This window comes from Pholcus phalangioides, unplaced genomic scaffold (genome assembly GCF_987345545.1).
Source record: "Pholcus phalangioides strain wild (caught in Gottingen) unplaced genomic scaffold, Ppha-v1.0 ptg000010l_1, whole genome shotgun sequence".
In the NCBI taxonomy this organism is placed as follows: Eukaryota; Metazoa; Arthropoda; class Arachnida; order Araneae; family Pholcidae; genus Pholcus; species Pholcus phalangioides.
Genome location: NW_028301603.1, coordinates 16,692,952 through 16,719,235, shown reverse-complemented (window position 1 = coordinate 16,719,235; position 26,284 = coordinate 16,692,952). Strand labels below are relative to the sequence as shown.

Sequence of the window (26,284 nt, the reverse complement as noted above, 5' to 3'; positions counted from 1 at the left end):
CGAAATTTTGCTGCAAGCTTAACGGCGAGAGCTAGGACTTTGTTTTCCTCCATCCTCGAGCGCATATTTTGAAACACCCATATATCTCGAATTTCATTCGTATTCAATGGTTTTTGCGGTCACTAGGGGCTCGTGTATCGGCAAAGTTATTTTATGACCCCCCTCTGTATTGTGGACGGACGGCCACAAAATAGTTCTCGCACACACACACATCTGTCTGTAAAGTATTTTTTCCTCACCGGGCCGCAAAACTCCTAAACACAGCACTCCCTGCACAAAAAAAATTAAATAAAAAAATCAATACATTTTGAGTTTCTAGATTCATCCACAAGAGGCACAACCCGCCTTATATGGCGTAAATATACAGTTATACAGAAAGAATAACCAACCAAAGGCGAGCGAAGTGTCACGGGAAAACGAATGGCCCCCCCATAACCATTTATTTATGTGTCCATGTCCATCTTTCTCCTCGATCTCAGGCTGATGGGAATCGCGTGATCCAGACGAGTGGCCATCGTTTAATAGGCTACACAGCAAAGATTCTTCTCTTAAAGATCAGGCTCTGGCCATTGATAAAAGGGCCTCAGGGAAAGAGGGGAGCTTTTATTGCAGTCACTCGTTTCCAAGAGATGAATCGATTGAGTTGAAGAATCTCGCTCAACATGCGCACCTACCCACTCGCTCTAGGCATGTTTTTTTTTGTTTTATCGTCCCAACTCCATCCACGAATGCTTAATTATTAAATAATTTGCGCAACTTGCACAGGGCGAGTTCTTATTAACATGCATATTTTCCTTTTAGGGTAAAAAAAACCATATTTCCCCCAAAAACACATTTCACGGAATGGAATTAGTCATTTTTACTTGACGAAAAAAAGAGCATCACATAGCCCCCCCCCCCTTCCCCAGGGCAAAGTGATTTCTCTGAAGCCCTATCTGGCTACCCCCTCGAAAAATTCAGCTACCTCCCATTTTTCTGAGATGTAGATGGATGCACTCATGGATCAGGGGGTTCGTAACCTCCGCCCAGCGGGCCAAATGATGCCCGCCAAGGGGTTTCATCCGGCCCCTTTGTACCAATACTCACAACACGATGATTACTTAGGCCGACCATATTTCTTTCATAATAATACGGGATATCGCCAAGAATATTGCCAAAGGCAAGTAAAGTTGCCAATTACATCCGAAAAAAGCTTTCTCAAAGGCAAGTTAAGTTGCCAATTATCGCTAAAAAAATTTTCAAATACAAATAAAAATGCCAATTATAGCTACAATTTCCGAAAAATCGCCAATCGTGGAAAATGAAGGGTACTCCGTCAAAATGTAATTCACCAAAAAAAAAATGTTTATGTTTGAAAAAACATTTGTGTATATATATATATATATTGTATGCATAAATCTGAATACAATTAATTATGATAATTCGAGTCAAACTTATTATAATTTAATTTATATGTCCTGAAACTAATCTTAATTCTTGATCCCGAAAATTTAATTTAGGCTCGTTAAAAATAGGAGAAAAACGGGATGTTTTTTGTAAAAAAGTCGGGACGGCTGAAATTAGGGAATATTGCGTTAGATACGGGTCATATGGTCACTCATTATATACAAGGATATATCGGAAGGCCCGCTCTCTCTGAAAACGTTGTGTACCCCCTAGCATTGATTATTCGATCCATGACTTGAATTAGTTCCAACACTGAACTGAACCGTTCCAAGTTTCATCGGCGATCTCCACAGGCTGGTGAGGAAGAAGAAGGGGGGGGGGGGGCAGCTGAAAAAAAAAAAAAAACAAAACTGAAAGGGCAGCCGTGGCCGGTGATGAAGGCAGCCACAGTTTCCTGTGCAAACATATACAGTCGACCCCGCTTAATCCAATCAACTCGTCTATAGAAGGTCTCTACGCGAAGCTTGTGGCGTCATTGAAGAAGGCCATTCCACCTATTGCCATTGGATATGCTGCAAAAAAAAGGTAGAGATATCGCAAGCGTCGACCAGCTATATCCAATGGCAATAGGTGAAACGGCCTTCTTCCACGAGCTTCATGTGGAGGCAGCAGGAGGCCTGCTGCTCTCTGTGGCGAGACTTTTTAACGGGGAGATCGGCTCACGTTTACGCCTTGAAGTTGGGAACCGCAGAAAACCAGCTTCAGCCGACCAACGTGACGCCACTGAAGAAGGTCATCTCACCTACAGCCATTGGATGTACTACAAAAAATGTAAAGATGGCTCATGCGTCGGCCTGCTATATGCAATGGCTTTAGGTGGGATGACCTTCTTCAGTGACGTCACGAGCTTCGCGTGTAGTCCTTCTGCTATAGATGGTGTTGGAAAGGCCAAGTTATGAAAGGACGTAAACTTCACGCCGTACGAGTTGATTGGGAAAAATATGAATGCAGTTGATTGGGTTAGACTTTTTTTCAAACAAGTCGAGACAGCCGAAAAACGGGAACTGTCCCGGAAAATACGGGAGGTATGGTCACCCCAGTGATGGAGAGTAACGATTATACTAGAGCTTGCCATATTAAACAGCGGGAAATAATGTAAAATATAGAAGAACAATCGGCAACACAGGATTTCAGATTCTAAACAGACATCACAGGTGCCAAACATTAACAAACTTCCAGCCAAAATTTCATTTAGAAGTACCCAAATACAAAAGAATTGATCAAATATTTAAACTTTGCTGCCGTCTAGTGAGCAGAATTCAAACTAAAATTTCAATTATTGGTGCCCATACAGGGGTTTTAGTCCAACTGGGTTCGAAATACATTATTTAAGAGATACTAACCCCCGGCCGTAAGAAAAATCGTAGAAAAAAGCAAACAGTGATGAAACCGTCAGGAAAAGGATGTGGTAAATTAGCTGCTACTCAAGAAAGGTTCAATATGCTGCCCACCGTTTTCTCCCATGAGCCGAAAGCGCACAACAGCATGTTCCACAACAGATCGAAGTGTATGGGAGGTGATGTGAATGTATTGCGTAATGCGGTTTTTCAACTCAGATAAGTTCGCAATCGGACCACTGTACACAACATCATTTAGATGACCCCCCCCCCCCCACAGCCAGAAGTCACAAGGGTTCAGGTCAGGTGATCGTGGCGGCCAAACTGTTGGAAAATGTCGACTGATAACTCCGTCATTGCCAAAATGGAGATTCAACAGTTGCTTCACTGATGTTGCAATATGCGGAGGAGCACCATCGTGCATGGAAATTGTGCTATCCACACATACACGCTGTTGCAGTTCTGGAATGAGCTGGTTGCGCAAAAGAGATTCATACCGTGTCCCATTGATGGTAAAGGTTACAGGACCCAAAGTACCTATTTCCTCGAGAAAGAAAACGCTTCCGTAAACCCGCACCACGCAGTGACCTTTGGAGAATAAAGAGGCAATGGTTGTATTTGGAACGGATTCCCTCTTGCCCATATCCTGAAATTGACAGAACCTTGGAGATGGAAATGGGCTTCGTCTGTCTTCAAAATGTTCCATGGCCATTCGTGGTCCACTTCCAACCGAGCAAGAAATTGCAGGGCGAAATGTTCTCGTAATAATGGCAGGTCCGCAGGAAACAACTCTTGAACATGCGTAATTTTTTATGGATAACATTGCAGAATGTTTCGTAAAATTTTACGAACCGTGCTGACAGGCATGTCTAAAGTTCGGCCAATTCCCCGAGCACTGCACGTTCCCAAAGCACTGCTTGACGCTTCCCGCAATGCGGTAGCTAGCCACTTGCTCCACTGACGTCGAAGCAATTGTTTTCCTCTGGCACACTGCGCGTCAAACGAACCCGTCTCTTCGAATTCAGCAATCATCTTCTTTAGACCGTTTACAAACGTCTCTCGGACCAAAGCCGCTTCTAAGAGATACTAACCCCCGGCCCGGCCACCATAGTTCGCCATACGGGGTTCCCCGAAGGGAGCATTTATTTTTCTCCACAAAAAAAAGAAATTACATCTTACCCCAGGGAGCAACAATTAACAACTCGCGAGCAGCAATTTAGTGTCCCTGAGGTTTATGAAAAGCCGCTTCTAACACCTTTTAATGTCCGGAATTTCTTTAATGCAGATTCCACACAGTCAGCGTTCTTGATAAAAAGTTTCAAAAGCAGAGCATGATCCTTCAATAACATCATGACGACCTTCTCGGACGCAGAGAATAACAGGAGAACTGCATGTTCTCCGCCTTTTATCACAATTGCAATTTTACGGTGCGCATGTCATGTCTTTTAATTTTCATCTTATGACGAGTACAGCGCTATCTATCGGTAAATTTTTTTAAACTATTTTTTCTTTTGCCAGACAAAATCCCATTAGTTCATGTATATTCATGTGAAATATCAGGTCATTCTGACTAATGGTTCTTTTTTTACAGCCTTTTCAAAAACGAACTTTAATTATAATCACCCTGTATTGTTTATGCCTCTGCATAGCCTAAAAATACAGTAAAAAATTGAATGTTATTGTTAGGGATACGTAAATTTCGTATTTACGAAATAACCGCGATAAATGCGAAATTTTTGCCAACTTTGCCGAATAAATGCTGAAATTGATTTTTTTACTACTTTTTCGTGAAATCTAGGTAATTTACACTTTTTTGAAATGGAAAATCGTAATTTTGCTCCGTACTTGTGAGCGTGCTTGAAAGGGAAACCACAAGCATCACTTTTCCCCCCTTTGGCGTTGTGTAATAAAAACAGTCGAGTTCGGTAGCCCTAGGTGATTCGAGAAGTGTATGTAATAACCGACGTGTATGTTATAAGGGAGGTGTTCAAATTAGATTACGTAGTAATGACATATATGCATTATTGAGATTGTCGTGGAAAAAATAAGCTGATGCCTCACATAAATGAAATATAACGTAGCATGAATATAGTTTTTGATTGTGTGGTATCTGGAAATTTGGAAATTTATTTAGAAAACGAGATAATATATGAAATTTCTGGTCTCCTTTTTTTGCGAATAAATGCGATATTTCTGATTAAAAAAAAATTTTTTTGCGAAATTTACGTATCCCTAGTTATTGAGTATCATCAGTCACAAAACCTAGAATAGGCCTATGTACCCAACTGCTCTGTTGTGCAAACTGTTTTGTGTCACCGATATACAAAATGTGCACCATAATTTTGAATGATGAATGTCAGTTACTGTCCAAGAAGGGCGCCCGAGTGGCAAAGATGCTCGTCTTCCACTATGAAGGTTACCATCAAGGTCCATGGGTTCGAATCCGGGCATAGAACATCAGAAGCAAGTTCTTTACCTACCGAACCTAGGGCGACCACCGATGAATGGAACCTTCATTTCCCACCCAACTCCACTGGTTGGAAATTGCTGTATTGGCGATATATGACCGGAGTTGGTGTGCGGTGAAGTAGTAGTTACTGTCCAAGAGACCATGAAGCAGCCACTGGTTTTTAGGAATGTTCTTTTTTATATACAGAGAAACCTACAAAATGATGAAACCTAATAAACCACCAAATGTGGTCCACATACCCCGCAATAACTTTAAAAAAAATACAATTTCTGCTTTGGCAGAATCATTAATTGCAATCTACTACATTTGTATTATTTGGCATTATGTCGATGATTCCCTCCTTAATTAAAATCAATTATACGAATTTTTTTCGATAATTTTTGGTAAAAAAGTGGGAAAAGAGTAGGACAGAAACTAGAAAATAGGACAAAAGTAAGACATTTTACCAAAAAGTAGGACATTTTACCGAAACATAGGACGAGTGGAAGCCCTGGTATATGTATAAAATAAATGTAATAAACTTTAATAATGGATTAAAATAGATGAAATATATTCAACAGTCACGTTTTTCCTGTAAAATCTTATTATATATCTGATCGCGTACAGATGACGCTAGTTTCTAAAATTTGATTTAATATCTATTATAACTAAAATCAAAATTGATAATTGTTATAAAAGATTATTTATAAATAAAACAAAAAAATTTAAATTTAGAACATTTTTTAAATTCAATTTATAAGTTAAATTACAGAAAAGATAATTAATTACGAGTATTTTTAAAAACTCACAGAAAAACGTGCGGGAGAAATATAGATAATGTGGTTTCGTCGTATGACCGTGGTTCTCATGGTCATAGCTGTTGTTATTACAATTGCCTACGCGAGGATTCTCATACGGGAAGTATTTCATTGGAGGCAGAAACAACCCCGGACTGATGCTATTACGTTATCTCAAAAGAGTTGTAGAAGTGGGTCCCCCCCGTGCTCGCAAGTATCGAATCACTCGCGTCGTTCTCCCCATGAAGATAGCCATCAACTGAATGCAACGTACAACCCACGTGACTAGGGAGAAAATTGCAGTGGCGCAAAAGGGCCGATAAGACCAGATACATCCCGCCTTGCATCGTTTTATTTCAAGGCGTTCCCAAGAGATAGATGCATCTGGCGTTTATTTAAAAAATCAAACTTGTCTACAACGACAATCATAATCACATCAAAATTAAAAATGACAAGTAATAAGCGATAATCTTGTTGATAAATTTCGTAAGTTCACATTTGATGATATAATCTTGAATCTGCCCCTCCCAGTGACGATCTCCGCATCCAGGGCGCCGGGCGCTAATCGAAACGCCGCGCAGTGGTCAATATAGCGAATTTAGGAGGAAAAAAAATAATGTTTTCTCGAAAACTCTATCTAACGAATATTTTTGAAAAATTCTTTTTGCTTCACATCAAAAATAGGCATCCGCACACAGGCTGAGAAGTATAATTGAATATTAATAACGTTTGGTAATTTTAAAACTACTTTGGCATGATTACTACGTTTTGTACATTTTTGCAATATTCTTTCCATTTCAGTGAAATGAATACTTATTTCTAATTAATCTTTCCGGCTTTTACTGATGTTCCCTACTTTTTCTGATTGACTGTCTCCGAAATAATAATGCATCACTCATATTTATTACGAATAATATTTAAAAAATTGTAATAATACCAAAGCACATTCTAAACAAAATATTGCCGTGAAAACTTGAGGGAACACTTTATTGAAGTTTAATATGTAGAAAATCAAGATTTTCACTCAAAAAATAATAAATTATTCTCTTATAACACAAAACATTAAAAATAAACAGTGCAAATAAACAAAATATATGATTTATGGGCTTGATTACCGATTGAACATTTAAAGTCGCCATGCTGAATTTTTGTAGAGGGAACGTGTCAGGGTCTTGTTACTAGATCTCCACTTTTTTTCATAAGAAACTGATGAAACCTTTAATTTTCAGACGAAACTTACTACTCTTGACTTCCTCGGCTATGTTCAAATTTTGACTTTTCATCAATATATTGGATTAACAGGTCTGCTGACTTTTCAAAAGGCAAGCTCAACCCCCACCATTAGAGCGAATAACGTCAAACAACTCTAGACGAGTCACACATAAGGCCATTTCCGAAATTTCTTACGTAAAAAGGGGTGGCTGGGGGCGGCTACGCATAATGCAAAACGTTCACCAACAATGTGTGGAATATCCGAAAAAACATTTCACGATTGAACAAAGTTAAACTTTTTTTATAACTCACTTTTTGTACTCAAAACTACTCAAAAATAAGCCAAACTAAGGACGAATTACGAAAATTATTTCCTCTACTCGGAGATTGGGTAATAACGAACCGAAAAGGACAGAGAACTAAAAATAAATAGCAAAAAGAATTTCATGGTTCCATTCAAACGCAACCGAGTAACAACCTAAGAAAGTTAAGCTTTTCATCACATTTCGGCGTGAGCCCCATCTGAGTGAGTCTTTACCCTCCTTTGACCCCCGGGACCTTGCGATATAAACAAATATCACGAAACAAATACCAACTCAAGATGGCACCAGACATTTCTCTACACACCCATATGGTTTTTTTTCCTCCGCGAAGCAAGAAATTCATTTTTTATTTTTTTCCAGCTAATTTCCCGATTTGGACCACTGTGCGCCGACCCGATCGGAGGTTGTAATGACACTTGTAAGCGGTCCCGGATCTCTCGCCGGTAAATGGTCCGGGTATTGTAACGTGGATCGCGGTAAGGTTGACCGAACTTTCCTCTTATTGTGAAGACGATGCAAGTTTCTTTCCACGAATTCGATAATGCTACCAAGTTGCGTATATTTCATTGGACTTTGCAAAATTATTCTCTTCCACACAACCACGGGTCTGCAATAGGCACATTTCCAAAGTGAAGTGTTGCTGTCTGTGGCGTGGTTGGCTTTTTAACATGACAAGCATCAAAAACAGGTTTAAACTGTCAAAAAACTGCCGAAAACCTAAATGAATGTCTTTTGATAATGTTTTGAACACAATAGGTATATAAAATGATGAAAAACTTACTGTTTTGTATATTACAATGATTTATTTCTAAACATTAATTTTTATTACAATAATTAATAAAAAATATTAATTGTAATTTGCAATTTTGAATTTTTCGACATAAAAGTCTAGAACATATAAAATATAGTTTTATGGCTCATTTTATCTAAGCTACTGATTACCTGGTGTTCAATTTGCTAAGTGGAATAGAGCTGCTTATTCAAAATATGTATGATAGGAGCATCACAGAGTTAGGTTTTAGACTTCAGCAGTATTAAAACAGTAAAAAACTTATTGTCAATGTTGTCAAATAGTTTTTTTAACCTGATAGGTATGCAAAATAAAAGCACACTTTTATGTAGATTAAAGGGTTTTACACTCGGAATTATATAATTACAGAGAACCTATTTTGATATTTTAAATTTTCTGATCTGCCCAAAATTTTATTCCATGTAAAAATTCTCACACAGAATCTGTTAATACGCTAATTAAACTCATTTATTTTCATCTAAAAATTTCTTAGAGCTCAGGGTGTATAAATTCAGAGTTTTAAAGAGCATTTTCAACCAAAGCACAGAGCTGACAGGACCCAAAGCATTTGTTTTGCACATTTAAAAATTATAAATACAGCTTCAATTGGGTGACCCATTGCATTATAAATGCTAGTAAATATATACCATATCATAGTGCTGAAGTAAAAATAACTAAGTTTGACTAAGGATAAGTAACAGTGTAACAGGCAAGCTATTAACAAGGATGTACAGCAATACTTTTATTCACGAGACACGTGAGATTTAAGTTGTATCGAGAAACGAAGACATTCTCGAGGAGTTCGATTTTAACCTTCATGACGAAGGGTTGTGTGTTTTGCATGTTACTGCAGAATAAAGGAATGCTTCATGTTCGCCACTTCGTATACACCTCACCAATCGTCACAACAGGAGTTTCTTAAGCTTCATGTACAAGCTAGCATTGCCAAATTAAATAACATTTTAGTTGTACAACTTAGTATTTTTATCGCTAGATATATTTCAATATTATGCACAATAAGAGTATCGTTTTAAGTATCTCAGTGATTATCTAGACAGTTTAATAATAACAGAAATCAACATTACACATATATGGTGTAATAAAATTTTTAAACACTTATCTGTTGTAAAAAGAGTAGAGCAGATGGTTTATATCAATGCATGCATATATAAGCAGTTGAAGAAATTTTGGAAGGTCAAGAATCATCTTGAATCAGACAATGTCAAATTATTCCATAGTTTTTCTTCCAGTGTTTATGCTATGATTTATTCAAACTGGATATTTTATAAGAAAAAAAAGTATATATTTTTGTCTAAAATATTTTTCTGTAGAGAGTAGAAAATTATTTTAGAATCATATTAAATATTTATTCTTTGTATAACATAATCAATTAAATCATTACGTGCAATTAACGTGTGCATTTCCAATGGGAATTTTTATATTGAAAAGCAATATTTGAGGTTTATGACAGTTTTTGACGTGTGACCGCGGTTTAAACCGTCAAAAACTGCCATGTGTCAAAAACCTGCCAACCCTGGTCTATGGGCATTGGAATATGTAGTGCCATAGGGAGTCCACGGCTCCACACACACAAATATCGTTGTCTGAATTTTTGAAGAGTAAAAGATAACTCGGGAATGACCGGCCCATGTTCAGTTACTACTATTGTTTTCAGACGAGGCCATACATGCGTGCACCCTTGTACTCGACGTTGGATTTTATATGCGTCTTAGTCTTTAGTTTTGTCCCATTCTTTTTGCCATAGTTACAACAGCTCTTCTTTTAAGAGGTGACGAGCATGGTTTCTGGGGGGTACGGTAATGTCTCTGAGGTCTAAAGCTGCAGCAGCTTTAGCTAGTTGATCCGCTTTTTCGTTCCCCGTCACAGAGATTTTGAAAAAAATTAGTGCAGCAATCAAATCCCAGAAGAAACGCAAGAAGTTGTTCAGAGTTGTACCTCAGAACAAAAAAAAAGATTGCTTTCAAAACATAGAGACATCTTCAGACACAAAAACTTTTGCGTATCCAGTATAATTCCTGAGATACACTATGCAATCATAAGTCAGTGTCCACTATGGAGTTTAGACACTTTTTCGAATTTCTAGAAAAATACTGAACGAGACATTCTGTAATTTCGGGCAGAAATTCACACTTTCCAGTGCAACTTCCAGTGAAAATTCGGTGACGAGTGTTTGGTTTCGAGCAAAAATCCTGCAAAAGCTTTTAGCTTTTACAAAATATTTGACTTGTTTTTGCGTAATATCTGTATACATTTTTGTGGAAATAGTACGTATATTCAGAAAGATTTGAATACTTCTGAAAATTCCAATTTTCATTGCATGCTTTTTGCTTATAACATGAGGTGTTTTCAAATAATTTTTACAAAAACTCACTGAGAATTGGAAAAAAGAAAAACAACACGAGATACGTTAGAGTGGAAATGAAACAGTTGAATATTCCATGAAATAAGAGCATTTTAATGAAATAGTTTTCAAATACACATGCGCAAAAAAATTTCAATTTTATTTTTTCTACTCTTCTTTCCCTTATTTATGCTGTTCTTTCCCAACTTTTCTCAGATTTTTAAACCATAATCTCTGCGAATATTGCGTTTAGAAACGTGGAAGACTTTTTTGTTGGCCTCAGGAGAAAGGGCAACAACACTTTCTAACTGGGTTTCTGAGGATAGGGTGTCCATATAAAAAGTTATTATTATTTTTACTTCAATAACTATACAACCCCTTGTAACATGAACGACGTATCTGAGTTCTATATACACGTTACTTGGATAATTTTTCTAATAGGACGTAGGCCTCTAAGATTGAGGGTTCGATAATAAAATGCTACGGGGGAGTTAAGCAATCACTTTTGTAGATATTTATACCTATACACCCTATTTCTGTATAGGGCAACTTATACTAGTCCTTGTCAACCTCCCCTTAGCGAAGCTATGGAAAATTAAATTTCACTCCATCCCGATACACCAATCCCGTGTTTCTCAAAGTACGCGTCGCGGCTCCTAGGGGCGTCGTTAATCTTTGTCAGGAGCGTCGCGGCGGCAAGCTGGATGTATATTGATTTATGTACCCATTTGCGCTTCGAAGTGGTTCTTTAATAAGTTAAAATATCTAGTAAACTATTCTGGAAAACAGCAGTTGTGTGAACCATGAAATAGGCTGGGGAGCTGCGGGTGACGAAAGTTTGAGAACCACTGCACTAATCAACCAAACGGTCCTCCGTACTTCACACCTCAAATAAGACCGCATTTTTTTGAATAAAAATGATCACAATACCTGCAAAAATATAAACATCTAAACGAAAATTCCAGAACTTTGTGGAATTTATCGGAAAAAAAAAAGTCAAAGTATCCAAAGTATAAAATCCAATCTCACACACCGAATGAACTTTAAGAAGTAATTACAGTCGAATCCCGTTATAACGAACTCCAAGAGACCGGAGAAATCACTTCGTTATAACGAAATTTCGTCACAAAGGAATATTCCAGCTTTTAGCATTATTCCTGTGAACTTATCTGGGGGGGGATTAGAAAATTGTTCGCTAGAACAAGATTTTCCCTATAACGGTATTTGTTAAAACGGGATTTGGCTGAACTACATATGCAAGACGAGGACAAGCAACAGCGACCACGGGAAAGGGAAACAATAGTGTGTCACATTATTCCAGCAAAGGAAACTGTAAGACACATTTTGTGAGGAAAATATAGTTTAAAAAAAAATCGCGGGGGGGGGGGGCTTTGCTTGACAAAAATGATTAACTCCTGATGGAGAAGGTTAAATAGGAAGGGCATTTAAACACAGAAATCAGAAAGTCAGAGATTCGTTATAACTGAGTTTGACTGTATTCTCGTTCCGTAACGTTACGCTAGTATTCTGGAAATTGAATCATTTTGGCCATTCACATGATTTGGGAAACGAAATTTCGTCAAAAAAGTTTTAATAATGAGAGGCAGACTAGATCGTAAGTTTCTAAGAGTGTGTACATAGTGCGTCCGTATTTCCAATTGTGGAAACCCGCGTCGCCTCCGATTGGTTAAAAACCCGAATTTCAACTTTTTTTTTAGTTTGAAGTTCGGGTTTCCAACCAATCGGACACGACGCGGGTTTTCAGAATCGGAAATACGGACGCACTATGTCCACACCCTAAAGCTAGGTTTTCCGAGGATTAGGTTTTTTGCGCCGCATGAACCGAATTAGACCATTTCGCTCCGGCACCCTAGCGTGGCTCATAAGATCAAGGTGGCTATATTGTAGTATATGGCATTGGCATCAGCTCTACTTTGTCGTCTGCATGCTCCGGTTTGAAGGGAAGGGAAAGAAAACACAAACGAGTGAAGAGAACATCGGCAAAACGCGCGGCGCACGACGCATTTGGCTCCTCCAGAACCAGCCGGCCAATCACGCCCGACGTAAAGCGCTGTCGTGAGGCGTATCGCGCTCTGTAGGAAAACAATCACGCTGCTTTTCTTATTGGTGAGTGGACGGCATGTCGCGCTGGGCGATTCACGTTGTGCGCGGCACAGGAAACCTGGCTTAAGGATTGAAAACCTGTCCTTAGCGAGGTTACGGCAAATTACATATCACACCAACCCGATTACCCCAATAAACGAAAAGATCCTTCGTACTTCACACCTCCAAAAAATAAGGATGCACTTTTCTTTTAAATGATAACAATATGTGCAAGTATAATCATTCATACTCACCATGTTTAAACGAAAATTCCAGGAACTCACTTTGTGGAATTTATCGGGAAAAAAAATATCCAAAGTGTATATAAAATCCAATCTCACACACCGAATGAGCTTCAAGAAGTAAGTACCTACAACACACACAAGATGAAGACAAACAACAGCGACGACGACGACGACACCAGCGACCCACGGGCAAGGGAAACAATAGTGTGACACTAATTCCAGCAAAAAGAAAGTATGAGGAAACACTGTTGAAGAAAATAAAAGTTAAAAAAAAAAAAAATAAAAATCGTCGAAAAGGGGGGCTTCGCTTGACAAAAATTACGAAGTTCCTTACGGAGAAGGTAGGTAGGAAGGGCACGTATACACCCGAAATTAGAAAGTCAGAGAGAGAGAGATTGACTCTGCTTCTTTTGGCACATGTCCACTTGCTAAGGAATATATAACAAAACAAAAAAAAAACCTCTCCATTGCCGTGTCAAAATTGGCAACTGGCACCACACGGTCACGGCTTGGATGTTGCAAGGTGAGAAGGGCGCCAAAAAAGAAAAAAAAAAACCACGAAAATCCATTTCAAAGTTCTTCTTTTTAAAAAAACAGTAAAAAGAAATTGGGCGAAGATTATTGTCATCAACTCGCACCACGAGATTTAAAGACTTGAACGATGACTTATTGCTTGCTTAGTCACAGGGTATGTACCTCTTTTATTTCCCACCAGAGTGGGTGCCGTTTAAACGTTGACAAAATGCTCCGCGTAGAGATAACCAACGACATCTTTTCCGTTTTCGAAAGAATAATCCGAGAGACAGAGAAAGAGAGAGATTCGCCGTCAAGTGAAATGGAATGTCAGATATTCAAGTGTTCACCAGCTGTTATGATCGCTATCTATGCTTTTTTCTTTTTTTAAAAAAATGCTCATCTTAATGACACACGTTTAACAACATGAAAAAACAACAGCAGCAGCAGACATTCTTTTCCACAGGGAAGACGTGATGAACATTTAATAGACTCCACACGGGACTCGGGGAAAGGAGTTTAAAATATTCAGGCGGTTGTCCAATCAGACGCTTGCATTTATCTAGGCTCAAGGATGATGCATGATGCTAGATAATGCTCTCTACGCATATATATATATATTTTTTTTTTTGAGAGCTTTCTTATTTTATATTATAAAAATAATTATCGCTATATACAGCAGCAGGAGTGGTGGCCAACGGCTGGCCCGCGGGCGGGCAACATGCGGCCCTCGAGGTGATTTTGCACGGCCCGCGACAGGATGAAAAACTATTATATTTTTTTTTACATTAGAGAGTTTCGATTGGCGAAATTGTGGCTGATGCGAACTCGACAAAAACAATTTGTATTTTCAAGATCCGCATTTACAAAACCTCTTTAAACACATGATTGATTTCAAAAACCTACTGTGGGAGTTATGGAAGTAGCAGTAGCAAATGTTTTTCTTGCGCAATCGTCGGAGATCAGCGATGGTAATCCAACACCGTCTACAGCAGAATGTCTCCGCGCTAAGCTCGGGACGTCACCGAAGTCGTCCATTTCACATATAGCCATTGGACACACTGCTAAAAGGTAAATATTTCACGTACGTCGGACTGCTATATCCAATGGCTACAGGTGAAATGGTGTGACACGACTTCAGTGACGTCAAAAGCTTCTCACGGAGGCTTTCAGCTATAGAAGGTGTTTGGAAATCTCGACGAGCAAAATACATATTTCCCTTTGACGTTTTTCCCCATAAAAATTCAAAACTAATGTGCTGCTGCCTATTGGTAGAAACATTCAGTCATCAAGCACGAAGAAAACAAGACAAACTAGAAAATCATTGCACAAAATTCAAAATAACAAAATTCAAGAGATAAATTTTTTTTTTTTTTTCATAAACTTTAAATGTTTTATAAAAGTATAACATTGTCCATTCTGGTTAGAGCATTAACATTCATAATTTTCTAAAAGAAAAGAAAGATCAAATGATTTTCTTAACAATTAATTTAAGTCTAAATGCAGTAAAGTTGTTTAATTAAAACCATAGATCCCCAGCCTTTTCTGTTCCCAACGCAATCTTACCCATAGTGGGGGCGTTAACGCCCACGTTGGGAATCACTGGTTTAAACCAAGTGGTTTTTTTTTCAAAAAACCGCGTTAAAAGTGGCCTAAATATAACTTTTTCCCCTGAAAAATATCATATATTGGTTCATTATTATCACATTTTATATTGTTGGGGTATATTTTGATGGCATATCTTTAAATGTTATAAGATATAAGTGGTTTTTTTTCAAAAACAAAAATCTTATAAAAAATGGCCTGAATATAATTTTTTTTTATATTAATTATCTTGGTTGATTATTGAAAATATTGAATATTTGTAAGAAGCTGTAATCCACGCTGCAGATATTTACGCAGTTTGCTTCTGCGCTGTTTGAGTGAACATGTAAATACTCTTATATAATTATAATAATTATTTATAATTTGTATTTAATTAAATGAAAAGTTTATTTAATTAGTACTAAATCTCGTCAAATTGTTTGTGGCCCGCGATGCCGTGGCAAGCAATCCTAGTGGGTGTGGCTTTCATATGCCTCGTGCCGGAGTTTTCTCCACGTCAGCATGCGGTTTATGCACCGGAGTTTTTTTCTGTCAATGGTGCGGCCCGCGACACTGCGTCTGACACGCGTTAGGTTGGCCCTTGAACAGAGAGAAGTTGGCCACCCCTGCTATACAGCATACATGCTCAATCCATGCCCCCCCCCCCTTTGAGACAAATGTGGCCCTTGGAGTCATTCTGAAGTAACCCGTCACTTCAAACCTTAATTTGTAAAAATGAACTAAGCATAACCACAGATCACTTTAGTGATCACCCACGGCACAGTTCCACATCACTGAAGTTGCTAGCGGCACAGTTCCAGCGTACTCGGTTACACACGGCACAGTGTTACGCATCACTAAAAGTATTCATGGCACAGTTATCACTCATGCGCCCCGCGGCACAATTCCAGATCACATAACTGACTTGCGATGTCGTTCCAGACCACTTAGGTGACCCACGATACGTTTTTAAGTCAATGAAGTGGCCCGCATGTTTCTACTTAACATGCTCAGCGTCTGGCCATGAGCTGATACATGCTCCTCGAACGGGGTAGGAAGAGGCGCATCACCAAGGCTGTGGAAAGCGGGAGTGGGGGAGAGTCGAATGCCTACCTTGCCCTCTACCGTCTATACCAATAGTACAATTTCATAACTGAACGGCGGGGAGGAAATGGGGGCCCTCCACCTATGCGTGTGTTCAGTGTATGATCGCTATCTCTCTATGTTTTCTTTTATTTTTTCACAATTCTCATCTTAATGACCCCACGTTTAACAGCAGAAATTCTTTTTTAGAGAGAAGACATGACGAACATTTAATGGACTCCACATGTGTGTGTCTCGGGAAAAAGAATTTAAAATATTCAGCCGGTTGTCCAATCAGACGCTTGCATTTTCGAGTCTCAAGGCCTATGTATATGATGCATGTTTCGAGAGGTATTTTTTGATTTTATAAATAGCTATCACTACACAACAGTGTTTCTCAGATTGTGCGTCGCGGCTCCCAGAGGCATCGTCAACCTTTGTTCAGCACTGTGTGCCTATTTATGCTTCGAAGTAGTTCTTTTATATGGAAACATATTCACCAAAGTATTCTACTGGATCTCGATAGATAAAACCAAATACATCTCTCCTTGCATCTTTTGCAGATTTCAAGGCGTTTCCCAAGTTATGGATGCATCTAGCGTTTACTTTACATCTAGCGTTTTTCACTTGTTTATTTATAAATCAAATTTGTGTACAACGACTGCCATGATCACATCAAAATTTGGCAAAGTAAAGATAAGTAATGAACGATGATCTTGTAGGTAAAATTCGTAAGTTCGCATTTGATGATATAATGTTGAATCTGTTTTTTCGGGTGTTGATTTTCCACAACTCTCCTTGGTATTAAATAAATGGAGATCGCGGTGACGTTCCCTCGTTGAACTGGATAAAGTGAAAGTGGTGCCTACAGGCTACTGTGTAGAACTTGTCCGCTGCACTGCTTAGCGGAAAGTGGCGCCGACAGGATACCATGCTGAACCAAAACGCTGTACTGCTGAGCTGAGGGCGGTGACAACGGACTGCCGTATCAAGCTGGGCAACTTCACTTATTTATACTACGCCAACGGGCGATTCGGACTATGGGCCCAACACCTAAACCTATATTACGAAACAGCTGTTTCACTAGGTTCACATCCACGATTTAAATAGTGGCTCATGATTCCTATGAATAGCACATGGTGCGTTATCGATTCGCTTTCTAATAGACCTTGTCGACTGAAGCTACGCATTTAGTGGTTTACGCAACAGCAGCATTCTTTAATCATTTTCACAGGTTATTCCAACTTACGATATAGCGTCCCATGGCACCTGAGAATAGCACATGGCACAAGATCTGCAGCCAATAGGCTCCGGGAACGCTTCGATATCTCTATGAGATGGGAAGCGAGTTGTGTCCGGTCTTCAAAGGTCAAAGTCAATAGGCTGCGCACGTGCCGGCTTATACAGGGTGATAACTACGATACTATCGAGCGCCCAATAGAATTAATGAAAATTCAGATGTTATAAAAGAAATAATTTCAGAGCTAGTGAAAACGTTCAATAATTCTGAGCCCTCCGAGCTCGGGGGGCGGCTCGAGAAAAAAATCTCTACGCGAGGAACTTATTTTTAGCGCTCTCGACCACGTTTTTTTTGTTCGACTAAGCTTTTCTCTTGCCCTTTCAACTCGGATTTGGAGCCCTCCTCTTAGAGCGTTGCCCCGTGAGGCCACACGGTTCTCAGGACCCCAAGAGCTACCCCTGGTCCCTTCTGTTCGGTTCGCGGCCATTGGGCTCAGGCTCCGTTGGACCACCTGTTGAGAACCTATTGACTGGACAGCTACCCCCTTTTTCACCAATTTCAAAAACTAAACATCTGGAAGGAATGTAATTGGATTTTTCAAGACCCGCTCAAATGGATATATATTCCGCTTCCGATACCAACTATTATCCACTTAGAAAAAGTTCGATCGTATTCAAGTAGTAATTTTATTGCCCCATTTTTTCCGAGTGAAAGTTCGAGTTATAAAAAACCAATTTAAAAAAAAAACGGTTCACAGATTCAATTGAGATATGGAGCTCCCTCTTCTTCTGGAACATCGAGTTCCCATCTATACTATGTGTATACTACTGCCTTAAAAATTCAATATTGGGATCCGAAATAACATGATCAGATGCTACATCTAGATATAGTTTCCATGGAGCGTGGTTTTGCTATTTCTTTGCTGTGCGTTATGGAACTATTGACCTCTCATAAAAATTTGATAAATATCGGTTTCCATGTTATAATAAACGGAATGTTCCTCTCCCTCGAGGGAGCCACAAATCCAATAAAAACTCTACAACCCAATAAAGTTTTCCATCCTAGTTCCCAAATCGTCTATTCGATATATACTAACTGATGGTATTTCGAGAGGGAGTGTTCCAGAATAGACTCGACGCCAGGTGGAAGTTTCTATGTACACTACTCACCAAAAGTCGAGCACTTAGATGTGAATTCGTGAATAGTGTCTTATCCCCTTTTTTAGGGGACAGAGCGGGGGTCATGGTCGGTTTGTTGATGTTGTGAATAGCGTCGGAATTCATGATTTTTCTGAGTGAATGCGCAAATATAAAGTGATATGCCCTATTCCGATTTGCTAAGCAAAAAAGATTATCAAAATCAGGGTATTATAAGGGAACAACTGATACTTTACGAAGTACAATTGAGCGTGTGGACACAAGGACTTCACAAATCGAAAACTGCGTCGACACCATGGCTTGACAAATCAAAAACTGAATGGACACTAGTACTTGAAAATTTGAAAACTGTGGAGAAGGGATAGTCGATGTGATTTCTAGAATTTAGAAGTTTTCCATGAATATATTCCAAGCGATTCTCAGACCATGCATGTTTTCCAAGTGATTCTTAGAATATAGAAGTATTCTAAGTGGTTCCTAGAGTATAAAAATTTTTCAAGTGATTGTCAAACCATTCATAATTTTCATGTGATACTCAGACCACGCATATTTTTGAAATGATTCTCTGAATATAGAAATATTTCAAGTGATAAAGAAACTTTTTAATAGATGTCTAGCATGTAAAAAGTTTGCAAGTGATTTTCTCCCACCCTACATATTTTCCCCTTGATTCTCAGATCATGGATATTTTTCAAGTGATTCTCAGATCACGGATATTTTTCAAGTGATTCTCAGATCACGGATATTTTACAAGTGATTCTCAGATCATGGTTATTTTTCAAGTAATTCTCTTATCATGGATAGTTTCCAAGTGATTCTCAGATCGTGAATATTTTCCAAGTGATTCTCAGATCGTGAATATTTTCCAAGTGATTCTCAGATCGTGAATATTTTCCAAGTGATTCTCAGATCGTGAATATTTTCCAAGTGATTCTCAGATCGTGAATATTTTCCAAGTGATTCCTAGAATACAGAAACTTTCCAAGTGATTCCAAGCAAATAGAAACTCACCAAGTGATTCTCAAAGTATAGAAACTCACCAAGTGATTCTCAAAGTATAGAAATTTTCCAAGTGATTCTCAGAGTATAGAAATTTTCCAAGTGATTCCTAGAATATATAAACTCTCCAAATGATTTTCTGGAATACAGAAATTTCCCACGTGATTCTTAGACCATGGATATTTTCCAAGCCACTGAAAACCTAGATTCCATCTAAGAATTCTAAATACCTCAGTATGAGTAAACGATGTCAGCCCACGATGCCTAAAATGTTGAAGACCCCCGACTTCAAAAGCAAAAATATACCCAAACACATCTATTTTTTTTATTCAGCATCATTCATATTCACAAATGAATAAGTTAATTTACTGTATGAAAAGTTGCCTGCGGAAGCGGGAGCGTCAACCGAAGCAGAACACTTGGAGTAAAATCCCAAACGGCTCGCTAAATTTTTCTTGTGGAAAGCACTGCAGAAATTCTTCCGGCACCACTTCAACCACAGCGCTACTACGACACGAAAACACTCGATAGTGCAGTTCGAAGCAAATGAGAATGTTCACAAAGAAATATGTTTCGATAAAAAGGAAATAAAAAAAAAAGAAAAGTGAATCTAGTTCTCGGTGAATTCGATTAAGGAAACGCACACGCTCGCAGAAAGCGATTCGGTGAGATTGTAGAACCATTCGATTGATGGAGAAGTTAATGAACCGAATGGAAACGGGGATCATCCGGAACAGGTGCATACGTGTGTCGTATTATTATTCAATGGGAGAGAATCCGCTTGGCTAAGCATAATACCCGCCATCCGTACCGACGATGGGGTGGAAAAGAAGATCCGACGGACGGGGAACAAACTGTTCTGTGTGTTTGCTCGGCACGCCGAGAAAAGCTCAGTCAAGTCCTTTCTGGCGGATAGCGAAAGAAGCGGTCGTGGGAACGTCATTGGACGTGCATAATTCATACGCTGGTCCGCACAGGTGTTAACTGAATGAACTACAGTAAGAATTCGCGTTATAACGGCAGTTACCAATCAGAGGGGAAATTGTCGTTATAACGGACTTCTCGTTTTAAACGAATTTTCAGTTTTTTTTGGGGTGGAAACATAAATGGGGGGGGGGGAAACAAACCATGTAGATAAATTTACTTCTAGTTTGAACTAGTTTTGCTAGAATATGCATCCAGAGCAGTGTTTCCCAAAGTGGGCAATATCACCCCCAATGGGCGATGGAAAGGTCCAAGGGGGCGGTAGAAGCTTTGGATTTAGTATAGGATTCTATGGGTTAGCTTGATTTGGGGGGCGATGATAAGGAAAATTTTTTGAAGAAAGGGGGCGATGGAACAAAAGGTTTGGGAAACTATGATCTAGAGCATAGTTTCCCAACCTTTTTTGTTCCATATCGTCCCCCCTTTCTTCAGAAATTTTTTTCCCATCGCCCCCCAGCGCAATCAAACCCATAGGACCCTATTATAGTGACGGACTCGCGATGCAAGGATCCGGGTTCGAACCCCACAGTGGTGGTCGGCTGAAGTTGGTTTTCTGTGGTTCCCAACTTCGAGGCGCAAATGCGAGCCGATCTCCCCGTTAAAAAGTCTCGCCACAGAGAGCAACAGTCCTACAACGATTAGTTATTCAATCATTACACTTCACTCGTAGTTAGAAAAACTGGTGGCAGATGGCAGCACTACACATAACAAGCATTACAGAGAAACAAAAAAAACTTCACGTCAGGTTTCACTACACGTACACGCACATTCCCGCATGTACCGATTCGTTGGGGGTTCCGCGGGGGGGGGGGGTGCATGTGTGGTGTAGCAGTAGTATGTAGGGCCTCCAAAAAATGGCTCGGGGATCCATGATGTTCTTAAGTCAGCCACCTCGTTGGGCAATTTGCCTGTTGTGGCGTGGTATTTGTATTTGTATTTGTATGTTATACCCGTGGCTTCCACCGTCCTCCTCGAACATTCCATCACCCCCAAGGGGGCGTTAATGCCCACGTTGGTAATCACTGATCTAGAGCATAGTTACAAGGATGACGTAACTCTCCGCTACCATACGAAGGTTTTAACAACTAGCTGTTGCGAAGATGGGAATCGAACCCAATCGACGTGGGTTCGATTCCCCGCAGGGGTAGTTGAATTTTCTCTCTTTCCAAAATATATCTTCGCAACAGCTAGTTGTTAAAACCTTGTAGAGCATAGTTTCCCAAACTTTTTGTTCCATCGCCCACTTCATCAGAATATTTTTCCTCCCATAGGCCCCCAACTCAAGTGAACCCATAGGATCCTGTTGTTAAATCCGTAGCTTCTATCCCACCTGGACCATTCCATCGCCCACCTGGGGGCAATATTGCCCACTTTGGGAAACACTGATCTAGATCTAACTACTTATGCATACGCAGTAGTTGGTTGTATGACAAAACCTGATATATACAGTAAATGCGAGCATTTATATATCAGATGTTTAACATCACTGATTGCTTTCTCAAAAGATGCATTTGAAAGATCTTTTTTGGTACACCCCAAAGGCGATAATGTTACTTCAGAACTTGATTAAAGTGGAAATCACCCTGCACCATGTTCAGTGGCACTTTTGGAAATATCCCATATCTTCCATTTGGTGATCAGTCCCAATGTTGCTGCCAGTTTTAAATTATGGATTTCTTCCCGTGTTTTTCAATTGTATCGATGAGATTTTTACTCTATTGCATTTATTTCAGTCTTCCCTGTTGCCTCCTTAGCTTTTTCATCCCTATACTCATTTATTAACGTTCCAGTTATGAGCCTTGACCCAATGGAAGACTATTTTGTTCTTTTCAACTAAAACTTTCATGTTATGTATATTTTCATCTTTGTCATTAATTTTTCTCAATGTCTGTAGTACTTACTGATTGACTGTCGCTATAGACGTGGCACGTTCTTATTTATTATTGTGAATGTGGTCTATAGCGTCTTTTTTATTGCCTCAATTCCTCGGCTTTATATACTGTACTGCCATCGTTAAGTCGAATCGTGTCTTCATAGACTATATTACTGTTAGTAAGTGAAGTACTACTACTACTAAACCAGACATGTACCTCGTCCATGTTCCTCTGCGGAACCTCTAACGAATTGGTACATGTTGGAATATGTAGTAAACCTTCTGTGAGGTTTGTTTTTGTGTAATGCTTGTTATGTGTAGTGCTGCCATCTGCAATCAATTTTTTAAACTACGAGTTTTCCCTCAACTCTCAGTGCGCGAAGTGTAATGAATGGATAATTACACTGTTTTTTGTCGGTCTGTTGCTCTCTGCGGCGAGACTTTTTAACTGGGAGATCGACTCGCATTTGCGCCTCGAAGTTGGGAACCGCAGAAAACCAACTTCAACCGATCACCACTGCTGCGACGGTGGGATCTGAACCCGGATACTCGCGATGCGAGTCCGTCACTATGACCACTCGACCACCACAGCGGCTATATATAGCATAACCGACTTTATTAGCTATTTTTGAGACATCAGTGTATATTGAGTGGATGGCTTCATTTGTTTCATTTTTGCTCCATTCTATTGTTAGTCTCTGCCGAGGAGGTATAAGGTAATTTTTATTATCATCTATGTCCGTATGTGCGATACATCCCCCAAATATTGCACCTGGTGGCATGGCCCCCACATCCTGGAGCGGGGCCCCCTAGTCAGACTTTTCACGGGCCCCTTCTGTAGTTAATTTATAGCGTGAAAAAGCAAAAAATGATGAGAACTACCCCGGGCCCCGGGGCTAGAGCCCTGTCAGCCCCCCCCTTTTGTGGGGGCCACAACCTGGTGGAGTGCAACAGTTTCTGCAACTGGAGCATTCGTTGCACCATAAAAGTGTCCAACACCATTTGTGAAGCAGAGAAAATTATTAAGACTTGTTTGCCCTGTGTCCAGTTTTGAAATATTCTAAGAAAAAAAAAGAAGGAGAGGGGGAAGGACTTTTCAATGGAAACAACGATGTCAAAACCATATGTCGAGTCTCACCTTCCCCAATTAGAGTGATGTGGTTTCCCCCCCATGTAGATAACAAGAAGAAAAGATACAATACGTGGTCTTCTTATCTACTTATCTATGGCAAGGTAAATACTGACGTGCCCCATTTATATAAACACCTATGAATAGGGGTCCCCGACCCCTATTGCAAAAAGATGGATCACAAGTATTCTAGAGTGGTACTCCTGCGGTGTTAAACGTCCGAGAAGGCGTCCCCGTGCAAGATGGATCGACGAGATCAGGAAAGTGGCAGGAGTCAACTTTATGGCTAAAGCATCAGACAGAGCAGAATGGGAAATTTTAGAGAAGACCTTCATCCAGCAGTGGATTGAAAATGGTTGTTCATGATGACGATGATGAATAGGGGTGAAGAGATTTCTAAAACAATACAAATTGTATTGAACTCTCGGATTTTTGAAATATTGAGTTCGCTTAGAGATGTACGAAGCCCAGAGAAAATTAAATAAGAAGTAATTATATCCGGACCTACTTTCGAGTTGGATATCCAGGCAATAACATTGATCTCAACTTTTTATTTATATCCTCTCAAACATGGAAATTAATGTCTCCGTATTGTATTTTGATATACAACTGTATGAATTCATATACTTTAGGATGTTTTAAAATTAATTATGGGCCCGTAAAAAGTACGTCGAAAATATTCCACAGCTTTAATTAAGCATTTCGAAAGCTGAAACAGCAGACGGATAACTTGAAATTCAGGGGGAGGGGAAATCGAAACACCTAGCGCCCCTTAAAGAAAGGAAGAAAAATACAGGGTGTTTCAAAAAGAATCACCCGATCTTAAATGCGTATATTACGAAAAGTATTGAACATAGACACTTAAGATCAATTTCATATTACTTTATATCACATGGATAATCATAAAGTTTTTTTTTCTACAAATTAAATTGAAGGTGCTCAGTATGTTCACCTTGCATTGGGATGCACGGCATATGTCTATACGGTAGTCAAATTCTTCACACAAAAAAAAAAGAAAGAGGGAGATATCACGTGATCCAAAAAGCCTCATTGAAGAAAACCCGGGCAGCACCGGCTATTATAGCTAGTGTATATACAGTATATATATATACACTCATTGCCATAAAAATTTGCGCACCAAGAAATAATTGTGGGATCGAAACGAAAGTTGGCCTGAAGGTACATGTCGGGCAGATATGCAAATGATTAGAAATGCAGCGTGATTGCGCATTGCGTAATGCCACTAGAGGGCGTTGAACTTCGTTCTCCTTGGAGTATAAAACAGGTAAGCAGAGCTTGCTGGAGTGTATTTAATCGTTTGCAAAGGAAATGCTGAGGTAGACATGCCGTTACGCCGCCATCGAAGACCATATGAGCAGTTGTCAGAGTTCGATAGGGGAAGAAACATCGGGATGATGGAAGCTGGGTGGTCAGCTCGGCGAGTAGCTCGTCAACTAGGCCGTTCTGATTTTACTGTGAGGAGGTGTTGGGACCAGTGGACAGAAGAGACGTCATTTACACGGCGACCAGGTTTAGGACGCCCTCGACAGACCAGTCGTCGAGAAGACCGTCACATCATCCGAAACGCACGGGTAGAGCCAACTGCCTCATTGGCCGCTATTCAGACACAGGCAGCAGCTTCACTACCAATGTCCCACGGATCTGAAAATCTGTCGGGGCCAGTGAAGTGTTTTAGAAATCTGTTGCGGGCTGCTTAAGTGCTCTAGAAATGTATCGCGGGCCGCTTAAGTGCTCTGGAACTGTGCCGCGCGTCACTTAAGTGATCCGTAATTATGCCGCGGATCACTTAAGTAATCTGGGAATGTGCCGCAGGTAACTTGAGTGGTGTAGAACTGCACTTCCGGCCGCTTAAACGCTCTAAAACTCTGCTTCATGTCACTTAAGGGATCTTTAAATGTGTACCGCTTAAGTGTTCTGGAACTGTGTTGCGGGTCACTCAAAACACCTGTGAATGCGCCACGGGTTACTTGAATGCTCTCGCATTGCACCACGGGTCATTTAAGTGATCTGCAAATGTGCCCTATCATAGTTTATTTTTACAAAATTAGGTTTGAGGTGGCCACAACAGATAACACAGAGGGACCCATTTGGCATGCGGGCCATGGGTTTAGCATATATGACTTGGAGCAGGGGGTCTCTAGTCGCGAGCTCTGCATATGCCCATCATCAAAGGAAGAGCACCCCCCTGACGGCAACTTTGACATAGGTATGCCTGAAATCTGCAAAATTGTAATCTTTGAATGAAGTTTTCATTCAGGGTGGGGTTAATCGAAGCGTCAATCAAGTGCTTGCGAACACGAAATCGGATACGAGCACTGAGCACTCTTGGTGCTTCGAGGGGGCCCTGGAATTTATTTGTTGGTAAAATGAATACCAGTGAAAAATTTTCGTCCAACAGGGCTCCAGTCTGGGGACCCCCCCCCTCCCCATGGAGAAGTTTAATGGGGGTACTCGATGAATCACTTTTGCATTTTCTTTCCCATCGTCAGTAAGCTGGCGCTTTGACATGTCACTTTCCATAGCACTCTGGTGAAGTGGGACGAAATAAACAAGATATGTTGTGAAGAGAAAAAGGGGCGGGGGGGGGGTAGTTGGCCTCCAAGACCCCAGTAACACATAAAGGTATTTTCTTCCAAA

General features: G+C 39.9%; 1 protein-coding gene across 5 annotated transcripts in view; it reads right to left on the bottom strand.

The window, feature by feature from the left end:
• Positions 1-26,284, bottom strand: part of Hk (potassium voltage-gated channel subfamily A regulatory beta subunit hyperkinetic) — a 134,088-nt gene that overhangs the window by 70,755 nt on the left and 37,049 nt on the right. Inside the window, exon 1 of one of the 5 annotated variants that reach the window (XM_089237729.1) lies at positions 13,074-13,202. The exons of the other annotated variants lie outside the window; for them this stretch is intronic. The gene's annotated coding sequence lies outside the window, so the exon portion shown is untranslated. Of the gene's footprint in view, positions 1-13,073; positions 13,203-26,284 lie in introns of those variants that run through there. 5 annotated transcript variants of the gene reach the window in all.